General features: G+C 49.3%; 1 protein-coding gene across 2 annotated transcripts in view; it reads right to left on the bottom strand.

Moving 5' to 3' along the window:
- Window positions 1–27,745, bottom strand: part of b4galt2 (UDP-Gal:betaGlcNAc beta 1,4- galactosyltransferase, polypeptide 2) — a 612,340-nt gene that overhangs the window by 429,630 nt on the left and 154,965 nt on the right. The window lies entirely within an intron of this gene.

The raw sequence follows: 27,745 nt of genomic DNA, 5'->3' as shown, positions 1-27,745 counted from the left end.
GAGGATACCGGAAGTCTGCAGAAGGATTTGGATAGGTTAGGTGAATGGGCTAGGGTCTGGCAGATGGAATTCAATGTTGCCAAGTGTGAGGCTATCCATTTTGGGAGGAATAACAGCAGAATGGATTATTATTTAAACGGTAAGATGTTAAAACATGCTGCTGTGCAGAGGGACCTGGGTGTGCTGGTGCACGAGTCACAAAAAGTTGGTGTGCAGGTGCAACAGGTGATTAAGAAGGCTAATCGAGTTTTGTCTTTCATTGCTAGAGGGATGGAGTTCAAGACTAGGGAGGTTATGCTGCAATTGTATAGGGTGTTGGTGAGGCCGCATCTGGAGTATTGTGTTCAGTTTTGGTCTCCTTACCTGAGAAAGGACATATTGGCACTGGAGGGATTGCAGAGGAGATTCACTAGGTTGATCCCAGAGTTGAGGGGATGAGATTATGACGAGAGGTTGAGTAGACTGGGACTGTACTCATTGGAGTTTAGAAGGATGCGGGGGGGATCTTATTGAAACATATAAAATTATGAAGGGGATAGATAGGATTGATGCGGGCAGGTTGTTTCCACTGGTCGGGGAAAGCAGAACTAGGGGGCATAGCCTCAAAATAAGGGGAAGTAGATTTAGGACGGAGTGTAGGAGGAGCTTCTTCACCCAAAGGGTTGTGAATCTCTGGAATTCCTTGCCCAGTGAAGCAGTTGAGGCTCCTTCTTTAAACGTTTTTAAGAAAAAGATAGATACCTTTCTAAAGAATAAAGGGATTCGGGGATATGGTGTACGGGCCGGAGAGTGGAGCTGAGTCCACAAAGATCAGCCATGATCTCATTAAATGGCGGAGCAGGCTCGAGGGGCCAGATGGCCTACTCCTGTTCCTAGTTCTTATGTTCTTATCACCTCACAATTTTCTAAACTAAAGGAGGGTGTTTGTAGTTTATTTGCATCATTATTACAGAAGTGATGCAAACAAACCACTGGATTAATTCAGTGTCTAATTTGCAGAACCTTCAAAACAAAGGTGCATGACTTTGACTATTTAAAAAAAAACAACTACTTTCTATGAAATCATGGCAAACAGAAAAAGACTGCGTTGTGATAAATGGAAATTCAACAACTTATTGTAATATCAACGCAGTGTCCTTTGCTATCAGTATGTGCTGCTATTCATCTTCATCAATGGTCAGGTAGATGCCGTCAAAAGCGAAGTCCCTTTTACTAATGGTAGAACCTGGTGCAGAATAGTTAATTCCCCATCTGAACGACACATAGCAACTTGGAAGGCAGATAAATGGAATTGTATGGAGGAAAGATAAATCATGTACTATCTTCAGAACTGAAACAAATCAAGTCAATGATGACTGTGTCCAGGAATATGAATTGAAAGGTTACTGACCCAGATTTACCCTGGAAGTGCTGCACAGCTTCTTTGTTCCAAATGCTCGCTTGGCTTTACAATTGCATTCAATTTATAAGGGGTCAAAGGAATGAAAAATAGGCTGCAGAATTTGGTTTCCTTGATGATTCTGCCATGCCTCCTGCTGTAAATTAAGCATGTAGAAATCATTAGTTATGTACATCCTGTAACACATTATTATAGGTCACTTTGGCAAGAAGCAGGGAGAACCCATTGTTTGTACTTGCTTTAGCACAGTCCAAAGCCATTGTAACAGTGGGCATGAGGATTTCTTAATCCAGGCAAGAGGTCACTCTCTCAAACACAGGTGAGATGTGACAAGGATTTTACAGAGAGATCCACCAAGCCACTTAAGATGGGCTTTCACATTTATGCAAGGCGCACCATCCGCAGATTTTGGCTCCACAGCCGATTCACCTGGTCGCCCTGCAGGTGGCCTTGGACAAAGCGGAGAGGCAACTGAAGGCCCAGGGGAACACCATTAGGAAGTTGGAGAAGGCCTCAACGGACCAGAGCGACCGGATCATTGCTCTGGAATTGGAGGTAGCGAGGTTGGTGCTAGCACGGGGGAACCTAAAAGGGAAAATTGAAGACAAGGACAATCGATCGCGGAGCCAAAATCTACGTATAGTGGGCCTGCCGGAGGGAACCGAGGGCAGGGACCCCACAGACTTTGTGGCCCAGATGCTGGAAAACCTGGTGGGGAGAGACAGCTCCGCCAAGTGCCAGAGTTGTACAGAGCGCACAGGTTACTCTGGCCGAGACACATGGCCGGGGAGCAGCCGAGGGCCATAAAGGGAAAGCGTCGTGCACTGGGCCGGGCAGACAAAGTCCTGCAACTGGGAATTCACCCGATCAGGATGTACCAGGACATGGGGCAGACCTAGCCAAGCGCCGGGTGAACTTAATAGAGCAAAGACGGCCCTGTACAAAACCTGGGCGAAGTTCGGGTTGCTGTACCAAGCTAAACTATGGGTCACCTTTCAGGGCAGTGAACATTACTTCACTGCCCCCAAGGGCGTGGACAAATCTGGCCAAAAACACGGGATGGGAAGGCAGCAGCAGAGCAAACGATAAGGCAGATACTCCGAAGGGCTGAAACCTGAAAGGACGATTTGTGCGGGTCTGTACCACCATGATTGGAAAGTGGGAGCTAAAACACAAAAATGTGGAGGAGAGGGCAGCAGAGAACAAAGAACAAAGAAATGTACAGCACAGGAACAGGCCCTTCGGCCCTCCAAGCCCGTGCCGACTATGCTGCCCAACTAAACTACAATCTTCTACACTTCCTGGGTCCGTATCCCTCTATTCCCATCGTATTCATGTATTTGTCAAGATGCCCCTTAAATGTCACTATCGTCCCTGCTTCCACCACCTCCTCCGGTAGCGAGTTCCAGGCACCCACTACCCTCTGTGTAAAAAAACTTGCCTCGTACATCTCCTCTAAACCTTGCCCCTCTCACCTTAAACCTATGCCCCCTAGTAACTGACCCCTCTACCCTGGGGAAAAACCTCTGACTATCCACTCTGTCTATGCCCCTCAGAATTTTGTAGATCTCTATCAGGTCGCCCCTCAACCTCCGTCGTTCCAGTGAGAACAAACCGAGTTTATTCAACTGCTCCTCATAGCTAATGCCCTCCATACCAGGCAACATTCTGGTAAATCTCTTCTGCACCCTCTCTAAAGCCTCCACATCCTTCTGGTAGTGTGGCGACCTGAATTGAACACTATACTCCAAGTGTGGCCTAACTAAGGTTCTATACAGCTGCAACATGACTTGCCAATTCTTATACTCAATGCCCCGGCCAATGAAAGCAAGCATGCCGTATGCCTTCTTGACTACCTTCTCCACCTGTGTTTCCCCTTTCAGTGACCGGTGGACCTGTACACCTAGATCGCTCTGACTTTTAATACTCTTGAGGGTTCTACCATTCACTGTATATTCCCTACCTGCAATAGACCTTCCAAAATGCATTACCTCACATTTGTCCAGATTAAACTCCATCTGCCATCTCTCCGCCCAAGTCTCCAAACAATCAAAATCCTGCTGTATCCTCTGACAGTCCTCATCGCTATCCGCAATTCCACAATTTGTGTCGCCTGCAAACTTACTCATCAGACCAGTTACATTTTCCTCCAAATCATTTATATATACTACAAACAGCAAAGATCCCAGCACTGATCCCTGCGGAACACCACTGGTCACAGCCTCCAATTAGAAAAGCATCCTTCCATTGCTACTCTCTGCCTTCTATGACCTAGCCAGTTCTGTATCCACCTTGCCAGCTCACCCCTGATCCCGTTGACTTCACCTTTTGTACTAGTCTACCATGAGGGACCTTGTCAAAGGCCTTACTGAAGTCCATATAGACAACATCCACAGCCCTACCTGCATCAATCATCTTTGTGACCTCCTCGAAAAACTCTATAAAGTTAGTGAGACACGACCTCCCCTTCACAAAACCATGCTGCCTCTCACTAATACGTCCATTTGCTTCCAAATGGGAGTAGATCCTGTCTCGAAAACTTCTCTCCAGTAATTTCTCTACCACTGAAGTAAGGCTCACCGGCCTGTAGTTCCCTGGATTATCCTTGCTACCCTTCTTAAACAGAGGAACAACATTGGCTATTCTCCAGTCCTCCGGGACATCACCTGAAGACAGTGAGGATCCAAAGATTTCTGTCAAGGCCTCAGCAATTTCCTCTCCAGCCTCCTTCAGTATTCTGGGGTAGATCCCATCAGGCCCTGGGGACTTATTTACCTTAATATTTTTTAAGACACCCAACACTTCGTCTTTTTGGATCTCAATGTGACCCAGGCTATCTACGCACCCTTCTCCAGACTCAACATCTACCAATTCCTTCTCTTTGGTGGATACTGATGCAAAGTATTCATTTAGTACCTCGCCCATTTCCTCTGGCTCCACACATAGATTCCCTTGCGTATCCTTCAGTGGGCCAACCCTTTCCCTGGCTACCCTCTTGCTTTTTATGTACGTGTAAAAAGCCTTGGGATTTTCCTTAACCCTATTTGCCAATAACTTTTCGTGACCCCTTCTAGCCCTCCTGACTCCTTGCTTAAGTTCCTTCCTACTTTCCTTATATTCCACACAGGCTTTGTCTGTTCCCAACCTTTTAGCCCTGGCAAAGCCTCCTTTTTCTTTTTGACGAGGCCTACAATATCTCTCGTTATCCAAGGTTCCCGAAAATTGCCGTACTTATCCTTCTTCCTCGCAGGAACATGCCGGTCCTGAATTCCTTTCAACTGACACTTGAAAGCCTCCCACATGTCAGATGTTGATTTGCCTCAAACATCTGCCCCAATCTAGGTTCTTCAGTTCCCGCCTAATATTGTTATAATTAGCCTTCCCCCAATTTAGCACATTCATCCTAGGACCACTCTTATCCTTGTCCACCAGCACTTTAAAACTTACTGAATTGTGGTCACTGTTCCCGAAATTCTCCCTTACTGAAACTTCTACCACCTGGCCGGGCTCATTCCCCAATACCAGGTCCAGTACTGCCCCTTCCCTAGTTGGACTGCCTACATATTGTTTTGAGAAGCCCTCCTGGATGCTCCTTACAAACTCTGCCCTGTCTAAGCCCCTGGCACTAGGTGAGTCCCAGTCAATATTGGGGAAGTTGAAGTCTCCCATCACAAGAACTCTGTTGCTTTTACTCCTTTCCAAAATCTGTCTACCTATCTGCTCCTCTATCTCCCGCTGGCTGTTGGGAGGCCTGTAGTAAACCCCCAACATTGTGACTGCACCCTTCTTATTCCTGATCTCTACCCATATAGCCTCACTGCCCTCGGAGGTGTCCTCCCGTAGTACAGCTGTGATATCCTCCCTAACCAGTAGCGCAACTCCGCCACCCATTTTACATCCCCCTCTATCCCGCCTGAAACATCTAAATCCTGGAACGTTTAGCTGCCAATCCTGCCCTTCCCTCAACCAGGTCTCTGTAATGGCAACAACATCATAGTTCCAAGTACTAATCCAAGCTCTAAGTTCATCTGCCTTACCCGTAATACTTCTTACATTAAAACATATGCACTTCAGGCCACCAGACCCGCTGTGTTCAGCAACTTCACCCTGTCTGCTCTGCCTCAGAGCCACACTGTCCCTATTCCCTAGTTCTCTTTCAATGCTCTCACCTTCTGACCTGTTGCTCCCATGCCCACCCCCCTGCCATACTAGTTTAAACCCTCCCGTGTGACACTAGCAAACCTCACAGCCAGGATATTTATGCCTCTCCAGTTTAGATGCAACCCGTCCTTCTTATATAGGTCACACCTGCCCCGGAAGAGCTCCCAGTGGTCCAGATAACGGAAACCCTCCCTCCTACACCAGCTGTTTAGCCACGTGTTTAGCTGCTCTATCTTCCTATTTCTAGCCTCACTGGCAGGTGGCACAGGGAGTAATCCCAAGATTACAACCCGAGAGGTCCTGTCTTTTAACTTTCTGCCTAGCTCCCTGAACTCCTGCTGCAGGACCTCATGCCCCTTCCTGCCTATGTCGTTAGTACCAATATGTACAACGACCTCTGCCTGTTTGCCCTCCCCCTTCAGGGTGCCCTCTACCCGTTCGGAGACATCCTGGACCCTGGCACCAGGGAGGCAACATACCATCCTGCAGTCTCTTTCACGTCCACAGAAGCGCCTATCTGTGCCCCTGACTATAGAGTCCCCTATTACTATTGCTCTTCTGCGCTTTGACCCTCCCTTCTGAACATCAGAGCCAGCCGTTGTGCCACTGCTCTGGCTGCTGCTGTTTTCCCCTGATAGGCTATCCCCCCCGACAGTATCCAAAGGGGTATACCTGTTCGAGAGGGGGACAACCACAGGGGATTCCTGCACTGACTGCCTGCCCTTTCTGCTGGTCACCCATTTCTCTGCCTGCACCTTGGGTGTGACCACATTTATATAACTGCTATCTATGACACTTTCCGCCACCTGCATGCTCCTAAGTGCATCCAATTGCTGCTCCAACCGAACCATGCGGTCTGTGAGGAGCTCCAGTTGGGTGCACTTTCTGCAGATGAAGCCATCCGGGATGCTGGAAGCCTCCCGGACCTGCCACATCTCACAGCCAGAGCACTGCACCCCTCTAACTGACATTGCGTCAATTAATTAGTAAATTAAAGTTAAAAGTTAAAATTTGAAAAAAAACGTTACTGTTAACTATCTGTTTCCGAGCACTAGATTTCTACTATAAATGTGAAAGCTAAATATAGTACTCTCCAATCTCTGGCTTAGATACCCCTCTAAATTATAATTAAGTAATTATGTTTAATTAGTTACCAATGCTTAATTTTTTAAATTTAGTGTAGATTCCCAACCAGCCACTCAGGTCACAGCTTTTCTGTGATGTCACTTCAGTTTCCCCCACCCCCACACTCACACAATTTGAAAAGGTAATAAAAGTAAAAATGAGTAAAAATCACTTACTTACCTTCTGAGGGTCTGATGCTCTCTGGTTCTCTCCCTGACAGAGACTGCTCCTCCTCCTCCGAACGGCTCCCGAAACCTTTTAACATCTCTGCTCCGACTCGCAGCTCCAGCGCTTTTTAAATCTCCGCTCCGACTCGCAGCTCCAGCGCTTTTTAAATCTCCGCTCCGACTCGCAGCTCCTGCTCTTTTTAAATCTCCGCTCCGACTCGCAGCTCCCGCGCTTTTTAAATCTCCGCTCCGACTCGCAGCTCCTGCTCTTTTTAAATCTCCGCTCCGACTCGCAGCTCCCGCGCTTTTTAAATCTCCGGGAGAGGGGGAAGGGGAAGATAGATAGTGGGCGAAGGAGAGGCCTAGTCCGACCCCAGGAGGGGGAAACAGAGGGACGGACCGGGGGGGGGGGGGGGGGGGGCGCTCTATGCTGACTACAACAGATCTCACATGGCATCAAGGAACATGATGGTGCCGCAAACAACCACTTTGGTCAGTCACCAAACAAAGGGAAACCCCGAGGCACAGGGGCCTGACCTCATGGCTAATGCCGTGACCCCGGCAATTTTGGATGGGCCCCTAACAAAGGGAAACCCCGGCGTGCAAGGTTGATTCTAGAAGATAAATATGGGTGACCCCATGGGGGGGGGGGCACGAACAGAACCCCCCCCCCCCCACCAGAATGGTCACCTGGAACATCAGGAGACTTAACGGCCCAGTGAAAAGATCCAGAGTCATCGCACACCTGGAAAGAGACACATCTGAGGGAGAAGGACCTACTGCGGGTAAGAAAGAGCTGGGTGGGACCGACGTACCATTCATGCTATGGAATGAGAGCTAGAGAGGTAGCGATACTGCTAAATAAGAGGACAGTGCTTACAGTGGCAGGGACAGTTACGGATCCAGGGGGACAGTATGTTATGGTCAGTGGCAGAGAAACACACGACTCATCACAGGGGTAGTAAGATCAGAATAATCCACGATTGTAACCTCCGACCACGCTCCACACTACATGGAAGTGAGGTTGGGGATGGGACGTGCCCAATTCCCCCCATTGAGGTTGGACATGACCCTCCTTGTCGACAAGGGCTTTTGCGATAGAATATCATAGGCCAGAGATGGGTACAAAACCAATAAACCAATAACCAGAATGGGGAAGTCTCACCCTCCACGTTCTGGGAGATGCTGAAGGCTGTAGTCAGGACTAAGATTATCGCTTATAAAGCGCATAGAGATAGGGAAGAGAGGACGGCTGGGCAACAACTAGTTGACTCCATACTGGAGGTAGACCAGCAATACACCACGGCCCCAACCGTAAAAGTTCTGGTGGAGAGGAAAAAGCAACAAATTGACTTTGACCTGCTCTCCACTGGGAAAGCAGTGCTCCAACTCCGCCAGACACGGGAGACCTTCTATGAACATGGAGACAAGGCCTGCAGGCCCACCAGCTGAGAAAGCAGGCAACCATGAGGGAAAGTGAACAGATTTGGGACATCAACGGCATACTGGTAAATGAATCAGAAAAGGTCAACGAAGCATTAAACGCCTTCTATAGAAGGCTGTACACCTCCGAGCTCCCAAGGTGGACTCAAGGATGAAGCAGTTCCTCTATGGACTGGACATTCCAGTCATGGGGGAGGGTGGGAAAAGGGGGCTGGAAGCATTGCCGGACCTGCGGGGAAGTCATGAAGAGCATTAGCTCCATGCAGGCAGGGAAGGCATCGTGGCCAGTTGATTTCCTCGCAGACTTCCACAAACAATTTGTGGCAGCACTGGCCCCGCACTTGCGGGAGATGTTCACAGACTCGTGAGCAAGGGGAATGCAGCCACCAACTCGAGAACACGCCTCAATCTCACTGATAATAGCGCCAGAAATGATCATATCCCTGGACGCAGAAAAGGCGTTCGGCAGAGTCGAGTGGAAGTACCTCATAGAGGTACTGGAGCGATTTGGGCTTGGATCAGAGTTCATCACCTGGGTGAAAATTTTGTACAACACTCCCATGGCGAGCGTGCGGACCAACACCACCAACTCTAAATACTTCCAGCTGCACAGAGGCACAAGGCAGGGGTGCCCGCTGTCCACGCTACGGTTCGCTCTGGCAATTGAGCCACTAGGGATCACCTTCAGGTCAGTGAAAGGCTGGAGGGGGATCCAGGGGGGGGACAAAGAGTATAGAGTCTCACTTTATGCGGATGACCGACTCCTCTACGTCTCGGACCCCCAAGCCAGCATGGAAGGGATTAGGAAGCTCCTGAAAGAGTTTGGAGCCTTTTCGGGCTATAAACTCAACCTGAACAAGAGTGACATTTTCCCAGCGAACCTGCAAGGGAGAGGGGCAGAGCTGGAGGGACTGGCGCTCAATAAGCCCAAAACAAATTCCGCTACCTGGGGATCCAAATTACTCATGACTGGACACGGATCCACAAATGGAACCTGACGAGTCTGGTGGAGGAAGTATAAAAGGACCTGCAGAGGTGGGACACACTCCCACTCTCGCTGGAGGAGAGAATACAGACGATCAAGATGAACATATTGCCCAGGTTCTCCTTCAGATCCATACCAATCTACATTGGGGAGGTGGTGGCGTGGAGGTATTGTCACTGGACTAGTAAACCAGAGACCCACAGTAATGCTCTGGAGATCCAGGTTCAAATCCCGCTACTGAAAATGGTGAAATTTTAATTCAATAAAAATCTGGAATTAAAAGCGAATGATGGCCATGAAACCATTGTCGATTGTCATAAAAATCTGGTTCACTAATGTCCCTTAGGGAAGGAAACCTGCCATCCTTACCAGGTCGGGCCTACATGAGACTCCAGACCCACAGCAATGTGGTTGACTCTTAACTGACCCCTCAAGGGCAATTAGGGATGGGCAATAAATGCTGGCACGTCCTGCAACGCCACCGCCCCATGAACAAATTAAAAAAAAAACATCACCAAAGTCTTTTTAAACATGCAAGACAAACTAAGCTGTGTTTTTGCGCGCGCGCGCGTGTGTGTGTGTGGGGGGGGGGGGGGGGAAGAGAGAGAGAGAGAGAGAAGAGAGGGAGAAAGAAACCAAGGATTCCCAAAGGGTCCTACAAAGGGATAGAAACATGGGAGGCCTGGAACTCCCAAACCTACAATACTACCACAGAAAAAAATGTGAGGGGAGGGGTGAAGAAGCCAGAAGCAGACTGGGTGAGGATGGAGTTCTTGCATAGGATCTCTCTCCGAGTCGTACTCACGACAGAACTCCCATCCCCGCCAACCAAACACTCAAAAAGCCCAGTGGTAATAGCCAAACCCCGGACATGGAACCAGCTAAGGCAACACTTTGGCCTGACCGAAATGGCCATCATGGCCCCCGTCTGCAACAACCACAGGTTCATGCCAGCCACAATGGACGCCACCTTTGAAAGGCGGAGACAGGACGGGAAAACGTTGACAGTTAGTGACTTTTACATGGACGATATACTAGCGACGCTAGTAGAACTGACAGAGAGGTTTCAACTGCCCAAAGGAAACAAGCTACAACATAGACACATCATAAACCTCCTCTGTAGGGAATGACGACGTACCCATGGATGTCGGGACACTCACTGGTAGGGGAGCTGTTGGACGCAGGTAACTTACGGAGGGGGAACTGGAGAGTCCTACATGGGCGACTGTTGGAAGAGGCACGCTCCCCGCTGGACGAGACAAGAGAAAAATGGAAGGTAGAAGTCGGGTGGGGACTCTGGATCAAGGCACTGAACAGGGCAAACTCCACCTCTGTATGCTGTTGCCGATTCTTTTTCTACTTGGTCTTTTCTGTGGCTCTGTTCCAATTAGGACAATCAGTGAATTTGCCTTTCTTTCTATATTGTCTATGTCCGAATGCTTAGAGTCGCCAGGTAACGAATGATACCACCACAAGTTTCAACCGGCTATCGATCAAAGAGCCAAACACCAGTTAGTTAATTCAAGGTCAAGGGTACTTTATTTACACACAATTAGTCATGCAACATAAACACTACTAGTTAACGACACCTATCAACTAAGACAACCTGTACTTAACTTCGGGCACCCGGCTTAGGTCAGAAAACAGTGGCCGCTGTTCAATTCTGGATCTCGCGGGTTCGAAGGAGTAACTGCTGCTCAGCTGGGCTCATCCGTCTGGTAGCGGGCGTTGAACTTGGACTCGCTTCTGGGGTTGCTGCAATTGCCGATGACAGTGACCGGGGTACCAAGGCCAAAAGAGAGCGAACATATGGCGAACTGTTCTTCTTATACTCTGGGGGTTTTCGCGCTCTTTTGGGTGGTCCTTCGATTTGGGCCTTACTAATTGGGTGATCCCTGATCACTCCGTTCGATTCCTTAACCAATAAGTGGGCGGGGATCTGGATGGCTGGGCGTGTCCCAAGCGGTCACTGACCCTGTTGTTTGCATTTCCCTTGAACAGGGGGTGGCGCCGAAATGTCTGGGACTGTCCCGGTTGCTTGAGTACCAGTCCTTTGTTTTGGTGGAGATGGGCCATCGAAATGCTAATCGGCCTGATTAACATGCTAATTGGACGGAGTTTTGATACCGTCTGGACTTTTGCTGACAAATATGCATTTCAGGCTCCGAGCCTGCCTGATTCTTGGCTTGTCCATTTTACCCGCCAGGCTTTGCGAGTTCCTCTGCACCTAGTTGGAAGTAGCCATCCCAGATGGCTACAACGCGCAAGGTTAAGCCTAATGCAACTAAAAGGTGGCGCACAGAGCACACCTGGCCAGAACCCGAATGAACAGGTTCTTCCTGCAGGTGGAGGACAAATGTGAACGGTGCCAGGGAGGCCCGGCCAACATGTCCTGGGCCTACTCAAGAGTTGCCAGGTTCTGGACAATCTTCTTTGAGGCAATATCCAAGGTTGTGGGGATGAGGGTGAAGCCATGCCCAAGAGTGGCAGTCTTCGGGGTATCCGAGCAGCGAAAACTCTTTATGGGCAGAAGAGTCGCCGCCCTTGCCTTTGCCTAACCGGCCGCCGGAGAATCCTACTCGGCTGGCACCAACAGCACCACCCAAGGCTGCAGACTGTCCAACCTGTTGGAATTCGTCCAACTGGCGAAAAATTTATCATCCGTGGCTCAGAAGAGGGCTTCCACAAGACATGGAAACCGTTCACCAACTTGTTCCAAGACCTGCTCGTAGGCAGCAGTCAATAGATTGGGAGGGGAAAACACAGGCATGCCACAAAAATGTAAAGGAAAGAGTGGGGGGAATGGGGAAGGAAGGGAAGGAGATGTAGGTGGGGGGGGGGGGGGGGGGGGAGAGAGGAGGAAGGGGGGGGAGGAGGAGGAAGGGGGGGGATGAAGAGGCAGAAGGTAGGCAGAGTCACGGAGGAGGGACCCAAAAACAGGATCAGAGGGTGCCAGATCACAACACAGCTCTATATACACGTGTCGCACTCTGTATGGGGGATATCAATTATCAACACCACCCCCCCCCTCCCCCACCCGCCCTCCTACTCCCAAGGTGAAATTTTAAAAAATAAAACTTTGATAGCCATGTACCATAAAACATGAAAATCAATAAAAAACATTTAAAAAATACAGAATAGAAAACACAACCGTACATTGTATAAGCCAAGGAAAAAATTACATCTGGGGAAGTCTTAATGTCTTCCAACAACTGAATTCTGAATTTTAGAACAAATTCACCACATTGTATCTGATGCATTACATGAGCACAGTAATCTTTGGGACCGTCTAACAATTATAAGCATTTGATAGAACTCCATATCCACCACCTCCTTGACAACTGTTTAAACTAACTGTCACTAACTTAAACATTTGTTCTTAAAAGGAAGACTCGCAAGTCAAAATTGCTCACAACACAGATTATACTGTGATTCATGACGTTTCAAAGTACACACCATTTCAACAAAGCATATACAATCAATGAAATCATATTTTATTCGCTTTAGCATTTAGATACAGCCATGGACTATTAGGCACAGCGCAGCACTTTGCAACCAAAATCCAATTACAATCAATGTTTGCTGCACTCATTACTTGTGAGTCATCCTTCAAGGTGAATTGGCGTATGGCAAGGTTAAAAAATATATTTTAGCTGCTTTGTTTTTATTTCTTTAAACTTAAATCGCCGCCAATGGAAAAGAAAATTAGGCGAGGTTTCGATTAACTAGCAGCCAGTTTTCAGTGTTGATAAATGTGACAATTACTCCAGCAATGCCTTAAAATGGGGGAAAGGGAAAGAGAATGAAAGAGATGGAAATTGGGAAAGAGAGCGAGAGAGATTGGAAAAGGGAAAGAAAGAGAGAGATGGAAAAGGGAAAGAGAAGGATGGAGAAGGGAGAGTGAAAGTGAGGGAAGATAGTTGGTGAGGGAAGCGAAAGAGGAGAAAGACAGAAAGGAAGTTGAGGAGAGAGAGAAAGGGGAGGAAGAAAGAATCTGAAATCTATTCCAATCAAATGACAAAATTATACTGTATAGTCATTCAAATTGTGTTCCAGGTTTAAATAAAATTGCACTAATCTGTGAAAAACATTGCCAATTTTAAAAGATCGATTTTTGGCAGGACAGTATTTGTCGTTATGTTAATGGAAAGGCAGAAAATAAATAGAGTAAACTTGACATAAGATGTGCATTGATAGACATCGACAGAGTTTGGATATTGTCTGTAAATTTCAATTGATTTCTTTGATAAATTATGGACTCTAATGCAGAAAGGGTAGAATGAGCAATGGGCTCAACTAGAAGGAATGCACCAAAATGATTCATATCTCACATAGCCGCGTCCATTTTGCATCATTGCTGCCCATTCTGTCTTAAATAAGTTACACAAAGCAGATGAAGATACTTTTTTAAAAAATATTTCTTATTCTCCTTTTTCACATTTTCTCCCAAATTTACACCCACCAACAATAAACAATAATCAGTAACAAATATGTCAATCCCCATATCAATAACAACGATGCCATCTTCCCACCAAACCCCCAAACAGTAGCCCGAATGTTCGCATAAACAAATAACAAAAAGGAATCAGGAATCACCCATAGTCACCATTAACACACACCGCCCTCCTCCCCCGAGCCCTCCCACCCAACTCATGTTCGATGTTATCCAGTTCTAGAAAGTGCATGACGAATAATGCCCATGAATTTTGGAACCCCTCAATAGTTCCCCTCAGTTCAAACTTAACCTTCTCAAGAGTCAAGAATTCCAACAAGTCCCCCCGCCACGCCAGGGCACAGGGTGGAGAGGCTGCTCTCCATCCCATCAGGATCCGCATTTGGGCGATCAACGAGGCGAAGGCTACAACATCTGCCTCCGCACCCGTTTCCAACCCTGGCTGGTCCGACACCCCGAATATGGCCACCCGGGGGCCCGCGTCCGGTTTCACATGTACCACTTTAGAAATTACCCTAAAAACCTCCTTCTAGTAATCCTCTAGCTTTAGAACATAGAACAGTACAGCACAGAACATGCCCTTCGGCCCTCGATGTTGTGCCGAGTTTTGTCCGAAGCCAAGATCAAGCTATCCCACTCCCTGTCATTCTGGTGTGCTCCATGTGCCTATCCAATAACCGCTTGAAAGTTCCTAAAGTGTCCGACTCCACAGCAGGCAGTCCATTCCACACCCTAACCACTCTCTGAGTAAAGAACCTACCTCGGACATCCCTCCTATATCTCCCACCCTGAACCTTATAATTATGCCCCCTTGTAACAGCTACATCCACCCGAGGAAATAGTCTCTGAACATTCTTTTGGAACAATACCGTTCAGAACAATAACAATCCTTGGCTTTTCCACCTCCATTATAATTCCTCCAAGCCATACACCTTTCCTTGGTCAAGGAGTTTGATTTGGTAGTGTAGTACCGTCAATATGGCGCAAGGCAGGTTGAGGTAATGTCAATTGAAGGCTTTATTAAGCAGAACTTTATCCCCAGCAACGTGGTTACAGAATGCAGCTGCTGAGGGAAATGGAGGGAAAAGCTGGGTTCTTATACCGGCATTTCTGGGTGGAGTCCAGTAGGTGGCAGATCCTATCAGGACCTGGCATCCCTCCACCAATAGCCTGTCGACACATGGTGTACCGTATGACCCCTAATACATACCACCACATTCACCCCTTGTTGAAAAAGAACCTGGCGGGATGGTGGTTCGCATGGTGGTAGGGGTTTACAGAGTCGGTACTGTGCCATAACTTTGAACAAAACACAAAATTATCGCTTCAACTGGGCCAACGCGCCAAACAGGGTCGGCATGATGCCATAACTATAACAAGACACAATAACTGAAAACGTTGAGAGTTAAAGTGATTCGATGAGCCGGATGGGCGCCCTGGTCGTCCTTTCCGATCGTCTCGGGTGTGGTGGTGATGGCGCTGGCTCGAGTCCCGTCGACTCTGGGAGCGGCTGTCCCCTGTGTCCTTACTCCTGGGCGGGTCTGGGAGGAGAACCGAACCCCCCGGGAAGGGGGTGGCCGAACCCCCCGGGAAGGGGGTGGCTGCGGGATGAACCGGCGGGAGTGAGGAGGTGGTGATTGGCGTTGGGGGGGGGGGGGGGGGTGTGGGTAGCTCCGGCGGGCGCCAGGTCTCGCAGGGAGACCATGTCCTGTCAGCCATCGGGGTACTCCACATAGGCGTATTGCGGGTTGGCGTGAAGGAGATGCGCCCGTTCCACCAACGGATCTGACTTGTGCGCCCGCACGTTTCCAGAGCAGAATGGGTCCCGGAGCTGCTAGCCAGGTCGGAAGTGGCGTTCCAGAGGAGGACTTCCTAGGAAAGAGGAGGAGGCGCTCGTGAGGCGTTTGATTCGTGGTGGTACACAGCAGGGACCGGATAGAGTGAAGGGCATCCGGGAGGACTTCCTGCCAGCGGGAAATTGGGAGACTCCTAGACCGGAGGGCCAGCAAGACGGCCTTCCAGATCGTTCCATTCTCCCTTTCTACCTGCCCGTTCCCCCGGGGGTTGTAACTGGTCGTCCTGCTCGAGGCTATCCCCTTGCTGAGCAGGAATTGACGCAGTTCATCACTCATAAAGGAGGACCCCCTGTCGCTATGGATATAGTCGGGGAAACTGAACAGTGTAAAAATGGTACCGAGGGCTTTAATGACCGTGGACGCTGTCATGTCGGGGCAGGGGATGGCGAAAGAGAAACGGGAGTATTCGTCAACGACGTTCAGGAAGTACGCGTTGCGATCGGTGGAGGGGAGGGGGCCTTTGACATCCAAACTGAGGCGTTCAAAGGGTCGAGAGGCCTTAACCAGGTGCGCTCTATCTGGCCTGAAAAAGTGCGGTTTGCACTCAGCGCAGATCTGGCAGTTTCTGGTGACTGTTCAGACATCCTCGACGGAGTAAGGGAGGTTGCCGGCTTTAAGGAAGTGGTAGAAACGAGTGACCCCCAGGTGGCAGAGGTCCTCGTGGAGGGCTTGTAGACGGTCCACTTGTACATTGGCACATGTGCCGCGAGATAGGGCATCGGATGGCTCGTTCAGCTTTCCAGGACTGTACAAGATCTCATAATTGAAGGTGGAGAGTTCGATCCTCCACCGCAAGATCTTGTCGTTCTTGATCTTGCCCCGCTGTGCATTATCGAACATGAAGGCAACCGACCGTTGGACAGTGAGGAGAGTGAATCTCCTACCGGCCAGGTAATGCCTCCAGTGTCGCACAGCTTCCACTATTGCTTGTGCCTCCTTTTCCACTGAGGCGTGGAGGATTTCTGAAGCGTGGAGGGTTCGGGAGAAGAAGGCCACGGGTCTGCCTGCTTGGTTGAGGGTGGCCGCCAGAGCTACATCCGATGCGTCGCTCTCGACCTGGAAGGGGAGGGGCTCGTCGATGGCGCGCATCGTGGCCTTTGCGATATCCGCTTTGATGCGGCTAAAGGCCTGGCATGCCTCTGTCGACAGGGGGAAAGTAGTGGACTGGATTAGCGCATGGGCCTTGTTGGCATATTGTGGAACCCACTGGGCGTAATAAGAAAAGAAGCCCAAGCAACGTTTCAGGGTTTTTGGCACAGTGGGGGAGAGGGAACTCCATGAGGGGGCGCATGCGTTCGGGGTCAGGGCCTATCACTCCATTACGCACTACGTATCCCAGGATGGCTAGACGATCGGTGCGGAACACGCATTTTTCTTTGTTGTAAGTGAGGTTCAGGGCGTGAGCGGTCTGGAGGAATTTTTGGTGGTTGGCGTCGTGGTCCTGCTGGTCATGGCCGCAGATGGTGACGTTGTCGAGATACGGGAACGTGGCCCGTAAACCGTGCTGGCCAAACATTCGGTCCATCTCTCGTTGGAAGACCTAGACTCCGTTCGTGACGCCGAATGAAACCCTTAAAAAGTGGTATAACCGCCCGTCTGCTTCAAAGGCAGTATAGTTGCGGTCACCGGGACGGATGGGGAGCTGGTGGTAGGCGGACCTGAGGTCCACGGTGGAAAAGACCTTGTACTGTGCAATCCGATTGACCATGTCGGATATGCGGGGGAGAGGGTACGCATCTAGCTGAGTGTACCTGTTGATGGTCTGACTATAGTCAATGACTATCCCCGGTCTTAACGACTGCCACCTGGGCTCTCCAAGGACTGTTGCTAGCCTGGATGATGCCTTCCTTCAGCAGCCTCTGGACTTCGGACCGGATAAATGCTCGGTCCTGGGCGCTGTACCGTCTGCTCCTTGTGGCGACGGGTTTGCAATCCGGGGTGAGATTCACAAACAAGGAAGGCGGTTCAACCTGGAGGGTCGCAAGGCCGCAGACAGTCAGTGGGGGTACAGGGCCGCCAAATTTAAATGTTAAACTCTGGAGGTTGCATTGGAAGTCCAACCTTAGGAGTGTGGGCGCACAGAGATGGGGGAGGACATACAGCCGGTAATTTCGGCACTCCCTCCCCTGCACTGTTAGGTTAGCGATGCAGAACCCCGTGATCTGAACGGAGTGGGATCCCGCCGCCAGGAAAATTTTCTGGGTGCTTGGTCGAATTACGAGGGAACAGCGCCTTACCGTGTCCGGATGGATGAAGCTCTCCGTGCTCCCAGAGTCGATGAGACACGGCGTCTCGTAGCCATTCACTAGGACTGTAGTGATTGCAGTCTGGAGCGTCCGGGGTCACGACTGGTCGAGGGTCGTCAAAGCCAGACGTGGTTGTTGAAGTTGAGCATCGTAATCAGGCAGTATGTGGCCGTCTGTGTCGGGGTCCTTCAGCCAATATGGCGGCGTCCACGGATCGAGCGCGGTCGGGGGTGGACAAAATGGCGGCACCCATCTCTCCCTCGTGGCGTCCGGGGTCCAAAATGGCAGCGTCCGTTGGTCGCACGTGGATCGCTGGGCGGGCTGGGTCTGTGGTCCCGTTTCTTCCCTGGAGATAGCGGCGACCCCGCGGGTCTTGCACACCGTCGCGCTGTGGCCCTTCTTCCCGCAGCTTTTGCAGGTAGCCGCGCGGGCCGGGCAACGCTGCCGAGGGTGTTTTGGCTGGCCGCAAAAATAGCAGCGGGGCCCCTTTTGGTCTGGTGTTTTGGCCTCGCAGGTTTGCGGGGGTGGGGGGGGGTTGTCGGAGTGTCGACCGCAGCAGGGGTCCATGGAGCCCAAGGGGCTGTAGTGCGGTCGGGGGCATAGGCGCGGGCGTTACGCGAGGCCACATCGAGGGATGCCGCCAGGGCCCGAGCTTCTGTAAGTCCCAGAGATTCTTTCTCCAGAAGCCTCTGGCGGATTTGGGAAGAGGCCAAACCTGCCACATACGCATTGCGGACCAGGAGCTCTGTGTGTTCATTTGCTGTTACCGCCGGGCAGTTGCAGTTTCGACCCAGGATCTGCAGGGCGTTATAAAACTCGTCCAGCGATTCTCCAGGAAATTGCCGCCGTGTAGCGAGCTGGTAGCGAGCAAAAACCTGGTTGGCAGGCCGGATGTAGATATCCTTCAGCGCGACGATGGCACCGGTGAAACCGTCCTCGTCCTCGATAAGGGAGTAGACGTCAGGACTCACCCTGGAATAGCGGACCTGCATCTTTTGTTCGTCAGTCGGTGTGCCGGGGGCCGTTCGGAGGTAGCCCTCAAAGCATGCCAGCCAGTGCTTGAAGATAGAGGTCGAGTTAGCTGCCTGTAGTTCCTTCCTCTTTTCCAGCTTTGCTGGGTCCCCATCCTCTGCATAACTCCTATCTACCTCCAACATCTCATCTATTACCCTCTGCCGCTCCAACCACTCCTCTTTGTCCACCCTGGCCTTGAACAAAATCCCCTCCCCCCTCACCACCGCCTTTAGAGCCTCCCAGACAACTGCCTTCGACACCTCACCCGTACAGTTGAAACCTACATATTCCTCAATTACCATTTCAATTTTGTCACAGAATACTTGATCCCCCACAAGTCCCACATCTAATTTCCACCCCGGCCTCTGCGCTACCCCCTTCTCCAGCACCATATCCACCCAATGCGGAGCATGATATGACACTGCAATTGCCTAGTATTCCGACCCCTTAACCTCAGCCAGCAAAGCCTTCCCCACCAACAAAAAGTCGATCCGCGAATATACCTTATGGATTGCTGAGAAAAACGAGTACTCCCGCTCCCTCGGGTGCAGAAACCTCCAAGGGTCCACTCCTCCCATTTCCACCATCTGCCCAGCTAACGCCTTCGGCCCCCTGATGGGACCAGCGAGCACGGCTGTAACCTGTCCAACCTCCTGCACCAAGTTCCAGTCCCCCCCCCCCCCACTATCAGTTGCTGTGTGTCCAAGTCGGGGATGGCCCCAAACACCACCGTTGCGAATCCCACATCATCCCAATTGGGGCCATATACACTTAACAGCGCCACTAACCTCCCCTCCACCACCTCTGTCATAATCACATATCTACCCCCCTAATCTGCCACCACCTTTCTCTACCTGGAAGCGTACTCTTTTCTGACCATTACCGCTACCCCTCAAGCCCTTCCGTCAAGTCCAGAGTGAAACACCTGACTAACCCAGCCCTTAAGTCTCACCTGGTCTGTCACCCTCAAGTGAGGCTCCTACAGCATTGCTATATCGCCTTTCAAACTTTTAAGATGCGCAAGCTCCCTTGACCTCTTAACCGGACCTCCTAATCCCCTCACGTTCCACGTGACTTTCCTAACTGGGGGTCTCTCACCCCCCCCACCCTTCTTATCCACCATCATCATACCACCGGGCCCTGTCTCATGAGCATGACCCACCCCTATCCATTATTAACATTGAACCCCTTCCCCCCTCACTCCCAAACCTCTCCCCCCCCCCCTCCTCACCTTTCCTCTCGAAAAAACATCTCCCAGCATCAATCCCGTCCCGCCCCCTCACTCGCCTTGTAGACCCATCAAAACCTGCTAACCAGGCTCCAATGGCCGCAGCCCTCCTTTCACCTCACCTCCGTTCACCAGCTGACTTTAATTAGCTAGTGCGGGTGGCTCCCCCTGCCAAGGTACACCGTCCCCTCTCACCCAGTCACAGAGAAACAAAAAACAAAAACAACAATCCAACTCATACAATTCACTAAAATAAGATATAACTGTCGGAACACAAAATGCCAATCAACCCAACCAATAACTTGAGCTCTGTAACAATGTGAAGAGAAGTAAATTACAATACACGTCAGTAAAAAGGAAGTTATAACATTTATACACTTTCCAGTTCCCCAATCACTGCACAGTCTCTCTTCCAGCTCCGCTCCTCACATCTGTCCCAAGCCTTCTGCCCTCACGAACGCCTCAGCCACCTCCGCTGTATCAAAATAAAATAAAAAGTCTTTGGCATCATACGTTACTCTCAGCTTCGCCGGGTATACCATACCAAATCGTACCCCCTTTTTGTACAGTGCCGCCTTCACTCACCCGAACGCCGCTCGTCAAGTCCTGATAGATCCGAACTCCAGTACCGTCCCACTGCACCTCGCGCTTCTGCTTCGCCCAGCTTAACACCTTCTCCTTCATGCAGTACTTATGGAAGCAGATAATTACTGCTCTTGGCGGCTCATTCGCCTTGCGCTTCGGCCTTAATGACCAATGAGCTCGGTCCAGCTCGTACCGGAGATAGATAGGTTCTTGATTAATAAGGGGATGAGGTGTTATGGGGAAAACGTAGGAGAATGGGGATGAGAAAATTATCAGCCATGATTGAATAACGGAGTAGACTCGATGGGCCAAGTGGCCTAATTCTGCTCCAATGTCTTATGGTCACATGACTGGATGGGAGGAAGGAGGCGAAGAAAGCATACGAGATACTTGCTTTTCTTAGCCAAGGCACAGAGTATAAGATCTGGAAGGTTACGTTGGAATTGTACAATACCCGAGTTAAGACACAGTGATGTGTGTAGTTCTGTTCACTGCACTGCAGAAAATATGAGATTTTGCTGGGGAGGGTACAGAGATCTATGAATATGCTGCTTAGACTGGTGAATTTTAGCCATGCAGAAAGATTGTGTGGGGTTGTTCCTTTGGAACAGAGGCAGCTCAGAGGAGACCTAATTGAATTGTATAAACTTACAAGGGGTCTAGATAGAATGGATAGGAAGGTTCTTTCTCCTTTGTTAAAGGGTCCATAACCAGGGGGTGTGGTGATATACATCACTGTAAGTACACAAAGGGTCAATGTAAGTACACTGCACCTAGCTAGACACTCGAGGGAGCACCAGAGACATGACACACAGACAGTCAACCAATAGGTCAGTAAGATAGGACACGACCAATGGGCATTCAAGATACACACAGAGGTGACACTACCACAGGAGGACATTACACCAACCCATATAAAAGGACACATCACACATGCTCAGTCTCTTTCCAGTGGAGACACTCAGTGAGTACAGGCACAGGGTTGATTCAACATCACACCCACCACGTGGATTGTAGCAGACCGGTTCGTCAGTCTGAGTAGCTATAGAAGGATTAACAGTAGAGTCGAATCCAAGTAGGAGAATCGTTAACAGTAATAAATGTGTTAAAGCTATCTCCAAGTCTGAACCTTCCTTTGTCAGAGTGCACATCAAGGAAGCAGCTTATGCTACGCCAAGAGCATAACAAAACAGGGGGCATAGGCAAGAATAGGAGATTTAGAGGGGATTTGAGGCGATATTCTTTTAGCAAGAGGGTGGTGGGGAACTGGAACTTACTGCCTGAAAGGTAGTCACTCTGATAACATTTAACAAATTATGAATATTCGCTAAACTTGGGTAACCTAAAAGGCGATAGACCAAGACAAAATGGGATTAGGTTGGATAGCTCCTTGGTGGCCAGCATGGACATGATGGCCAAATGGTCTCCATTCTTGCTGTAATTGTTTATGATTTGCATGGTTTTAGTCAGTGCCTTTTTTATGGAATAAATTAGTCCAGTGCACTCCTACCTCACGTTATCCTACTCCACTGGAGTGACAGAGGTAGACGGTGAGCCTCCTGCATCTATACTGTTCAATTCCACAAAAGTACCTGATCACTCCAACCAAAGCTTTGCTTGAGGTAAAAGAATTCCAAATCGTCAAAGCAGAGGTCAGGGATCATTCCACAAGAGAAGTACGAAGATCAGGGGCAGGGGAAAGCAAATAGCCGGCACATATCTCAGAAGAAGGAAAATGAAATACCATATAATAATAATCTTTGTCACAAGTAGGTTTACATTAACACTGCAATAAAGTTACCGTGAAAATCCCCTAGTCGCCACATTCCGGCGCCTGTTCGGGTACACAGAGGGAGGATTTGGAATGTCCAATTCACCTAACAAGTACGTCTTTCGAGATATGTGGGTGGAAAACGGAGCACCCGGAGGAAACCCACACAGACACAGGGAGAACGTGCAGATTCCGCACAGAGAGTGCCCCAAGCGGGAATCGAACCCGGGACCCTGGCGCTGTGAAGCCACAGTGCTAACCACTGTGCTACCATACCGCACCGCGCACCCCCCCCCCACTTCAAACGAGCACAGCAGCTATGAAAATAAATTGTAGCACTCAAGACAGGGCAATCTTCAAGGCAATAACAGCAACACTTGGAAAATCAGCTTTGCAGCTTCTTGACATTGACCTGATTAAGAGTTTTCACAGAACTATGAAATCAGGAACTGAACTGAGTAATTCCAAGAATGATTTCTCTCATAATTCAGAACATGCCTCAAATAATCACCTTCCCAAGGGTTCGTACGGCGTCTGAGCCTCGGTCATAGAGAGGATAGATCAAATCTCCAGACTCTGATGTGCTGCTGCAAAACTCATAAATCAGGATCTTTTTTCCTTCACGTATAATTATAGCCATGAACAGATAATTTTCCCTCGTCATTTATCATTTTCCCCCTGGAACTGAGGCGAAGGACTAAGTTCGAACGCCTTACAGGAAATGGAAGCAATATTTTGCACGGATCCAGATTACACAAAACCCTCAATTTAAAAAGATATGTGGGCTGAGATGGATAGCGCGCCACTGCCAGGACAATAACAAACCACAACAGCCAATGGTTAGAAAACCATGCTGAATGCATACCCAGTTTCCGCTCTGTGCTCCCATTGCGAGGCTCCTACCACATGTGCAAACCTGAAAAGTTATCCCTTATACATGTTCTCCCTCGTCAGAAAAAAGGGGCATGCTCACTTGCACAGATTGGGTGGCACATTAGCTCTGTTGCTTCACAGCTCCAGGTTCAATTCCCGGCTTGGGTCAACGTAGGTGTGGAGTCTGCACGTTCTCCCCATGTCTGTGTGGGTTTCCTCCGAGTGCTCCGGTTTCCTCCCACAGTCCAAAGATGTGCATGTTAGGTGGATTGGCCATGCTATATTGCCCTAAGTGTACAAAAATGTTAGGTGGGGTTGGTGGGTTACAGGGATAGGCTGGAGGTGTGGGCTTAAGTAAGATGCTCTTTCCAAGGGGCTGGGCAGACTCGATGGGCCGAATGGCTTGCTTCTGCACTGTAAATTCTGTGATTCTATGATGTGAAATTGGGATCCATAAATAATAAAGCATTTTACATTGCAGCAGTACAAAACTAAAAGATATATTTGTACAGCACTCCACACAAAGTTATGAGCTGGTGCCAAAACAGTGAATAAAATGGTGAAGGAGCTGAAACCTAGAGTTCGGAAAGGGTTCTGAAGAACAAGGCCTGTTTCTAATGGTTCATGATTAGTAATTTGTAACGGTGCATCTTCAAGTCAGATCAGGTCATCTAGCTGGAGGAAATCAGCAGACACAAATGCAAAAATGCTCAAGACAAATATCTACTTTTTCAATGTATGAAATTCCCAAAGTCCAAAATTATTGCCCGCATCACCATGACATTGAGAAACATGCCAATGGTGCCGTGAATCGTTCAGGTCAGTCTGGTAAGTGATAATCATGTAAGAGAGAAAGTGATAATCACGTAAGAGAGAAAGTGGGCGACAAACATCTTGCCAGGAATTATTCATAAGACACCTGCTCAGGGCTCGAGGGGATCTTGCAGTGGGAGGGGCAGGACCCAGTGCTCATGGTCCATATAGGTTCCAACGACATAGGCAAGATAAGGAAGGAGGTTCTGCATAGTCAGTATGAGGAGCTTGGCACCAAATTAAGAAGCAGAACCTCAAAGGCAATGGGTGTGATTCAACGGCCACACTGCGCCCGAAAAGCAGCTCGCCACGGTGCAGCACGACCAATAAAAGCCCGGAGACCCCGCTCCCGGGATCTACTGGGCTCGCAATGCCTCGCAAGATCGTGTTAGCTCGCGCGAGGCTTTGCGACATAAATCCCACCCATTGTGGGTGGCATCACTTTTGGCAAATCTGTATATTTGAGCAAGACAGCTAGTCTCACCCTAATACGCAGTTTTCTGAGGTACCAGAGGTGTTGGGATCGATATCCGTCGCCTCGGAGACCTCAGGCGAGCACCATTCAGCACTGGTCCCCACAAACGGGGATCAGACAGTAGGGATGCCCCAAGCGGGTGAATGGGGGAGGATGCGAGGGGGGCCCGGGACCCTCCCATAGTGCATTGGGGCTTTGGGGGGGGGGTCACGTCGGGTCTTCGGAGATCGAAAAGCCATTTTTAAATAGAGCACCTCAGGAAATCCATTAGGCACGGAGAGAAGGTGGAAACGCCACACAGACAGCCACCCGAGGCTGGAATCGGACGGGGGTCCCTCGCGCTGAGGCAGCAGTGCTCACCACTGTGCCTGGTGAGTGTTTTATGCATGCGACTGGTAGCAGAGAATAAAAATAACTCCTGATGATATAATATCTGACTGAATGGTAAGACTCTCACCCACACGTGGTGTGGGATCAGATTTATGATGAAAGTGAACAAGTCACATCATAAAAATATGGTGAGTGCAAAAGGAACTGGTGACATTATTGAACAAAAGGGCATCTGAAGTTACTGGTAAAATATTGTTTTTCGAATATGGTCACAATTCTGAGCATTCGCTGTTGGTTTGTGTCAGTGCATATGCGAATGTGTCAAGGATGGATTTTCTGAATGGATGTCATACATTTCTGAACAGGAGCATATAATTGAGAAGTCACAGATTTACGCCCCCTGGTTTTTCTTCCATTCATTCTCAAGGATGGAAAATCTTGGGAAGTACTTGATTTTTCTCTGACTACCATCCCTTGCAGGTGAAGTACTGTGCTGCAAGTGCAGATTAGCCCGACAACATGGTGGACAATGAAGGCCCCAATCACACACAGAATAAATTGGCAATATCCAGCAGCTCACCTAAAGCTCCATTAATAATGGAAGTCTGTTTCTTGCTTATTCTTTTATGTGCGTTGCATATAACACACACCAAGAGCTGACAATTCATTCCCTCTTGTTATAGACAAGCTTATGTGCAGGTCTGTGCCAGCTCTTGCACATGTACCCAGCTGGTAAAAGCTTGATAACAGCAGCAGGGGCTTTGCTGCACAGCTCGGGAGGTTGGGCCACATTTCACAGACTTGTCATAACACATTGACGAAAAACCTTGGGTATGGCTGATTCATACTGTGAGGACAAAAAGAAATTGTGAAATGTACTAATTTTATAAAATCTTAAATGGAAAGAAAGCAATAAGGAATTTAGCTCTTAAAAATGGCTGTTACATTTACGAGTCGCAAACTCTATTTTCCCCAAAAAGGGTATGAGGTAATGTTTCATTGGCACAGAATCTGTTTGAAAAGGATTTTTGGGAGCTTTGCCAATTTTTAAAACAGCAGAGTGGCATGGATCAGGTCAATGAGAAACCATAGGCGAGCTCACGAATAGGGCCCGCAACGAGGATGAGGCATGTTACAGTCACTGTGGTCTGGTCTGCAGCTTGGCCCACAGTGTTAAATTAGGTTGGTCAGACAGTTTGCAAAATAGTTGCTGAATAAAAATAGCAACATAGACAGGTGTTTAAGGTGCATAATTAAACATATTGAGCGGAATTTAATGGAACAATTTCTCAGTTCATTTGCGGCGCTTTTTTCAAGGAGTTTCCTGTCGGCTTTGCCAGCGAGTTCCCCACCAGTATCAAACAACACTTAGTTACTTTTTTGGGCCCTGGGGAGTTTCTCACCAGTTTAGCCCACACGCGGCACGAGGGAGCGGAACTTAGAGATCGGCCCGCCATTTTGAAAAGGTGCCCCGATCTGAGATTGGCCCGCCATTTTGAAAAGGTGCCCCGATCTGAGATCGGCCTGCCATTTTGAAAAGGTGCCCCGATCTCTAAGTGAGCTGGTGGGTCACTCCCCACCCATGGGCAATGTCACCCCCTACACACATGGCACTGCCCCAACCCCCACCCCGAGTGAGAACAGCCCACCATGGTCTCTCTGGGGGCCTCCCCTGTTCAGGCCCCCCTCCAGGATCCCCACCCGTCACACTCCCAACCTCCCAAAGCCCCCTACTTAGCTACCTACCCTGCACCCACCCACCCTTCAAATCCCCACCACCACCCTCCTTTCATGGGCATGGCGCACCCTGGCACCTGGGCATCCTTGCACAGTCACCCTGGCATCCTGGCAGGGCTCCTGCCAGCTTGGCAGTGCTACCCAGGCACCTTGGTAGTAGCAGGATGGCAGTGCCATCCCGCACTGTCCCTGACCAGTGCCTGAGAGACCCCTTTTGTGTGGACGGTACACAGCTGTAACCTCCCAAGGGAGGCCGATAGATCCTGGGAGGCACTTAGGTCCTGGGTAAGCGGGCCTAAGTAGGTTTAAAACCTACTTTGGCACATGACGTTTGGTCACGCCCCATTTGGGCATGATTCCGATGCCTCTCCCGGTATCCACCGGCCACATTGCACTCTCGCTCAAGCCCAACCCGTCCGGTAGATCACGCCCATTAGTACACCGCAGGTATTCATGGATGGCTTGTTTCAAACACTGTCCTTAGATTTCAGCATTCTGATCATATCCACATATGGTAACACATTACAGGGAGTTATAATGCGCAGCAATCCACAGCAGAGTATTAGCTTACTGCAGTGGTAGCATTCTTTCCCCAATCCAGTGGCAGCTCTGAACAAGTATTGCATTGTCGGGTGTGTCATATTTTCATTGGAGACACTGAACCAAGGCCCTGTCTGCCTGTTCAACGATTCATACAATATCACATGGCAATAAAGAGAGAATAGCAACAGAGTTCTTCTGGTAACCTGACCAACAATTATCTTTCAATCAATGTCACTAAAATCACTCTACCTGATCATTTGGCACGTTACTGTGTTTGGGACTTGCTGTGTACAAACTGGCTGCCAAAAGCAAGTTATTGCTTCTTAGGAACTCTGGAGTGTGCTGAATACTTCTTTCATCTATCATCATGTTTATTTAATTTACCGTGACTAAATTTACTACCGATGAAAACATTGTCCAAGTCACCTTCACACATACAAGCAACAATGTCTTTCACAAGCAAGGCTTTGTTTTTAACCAAGTTTGATTCCAGCAACTTCCTCGTCATTGCAGAAGTTCCATAACTTTTTTTCAAATTTAG

Source organism: Scyliorhinus torazame, chromosome 7 (genome assembly GCF_047496885.1).
Source record: "Scyliorhinus torazame isolate Kashiwa2021f chromosome 7, sScyTor2.1, whole genome shotgun sequence".
In the NCBI taxonomy this organism is placed as follows: Eukaryota; Metazoa; Chordata; class Chondrichthyes; order Carcharhiniformes; family Scyliorhinidae; genus Scyliorhinus; species Scyliorhinus torazame.
This window is presented reverse-complemented; position numbering and strand designations above follow the sequence as displayed.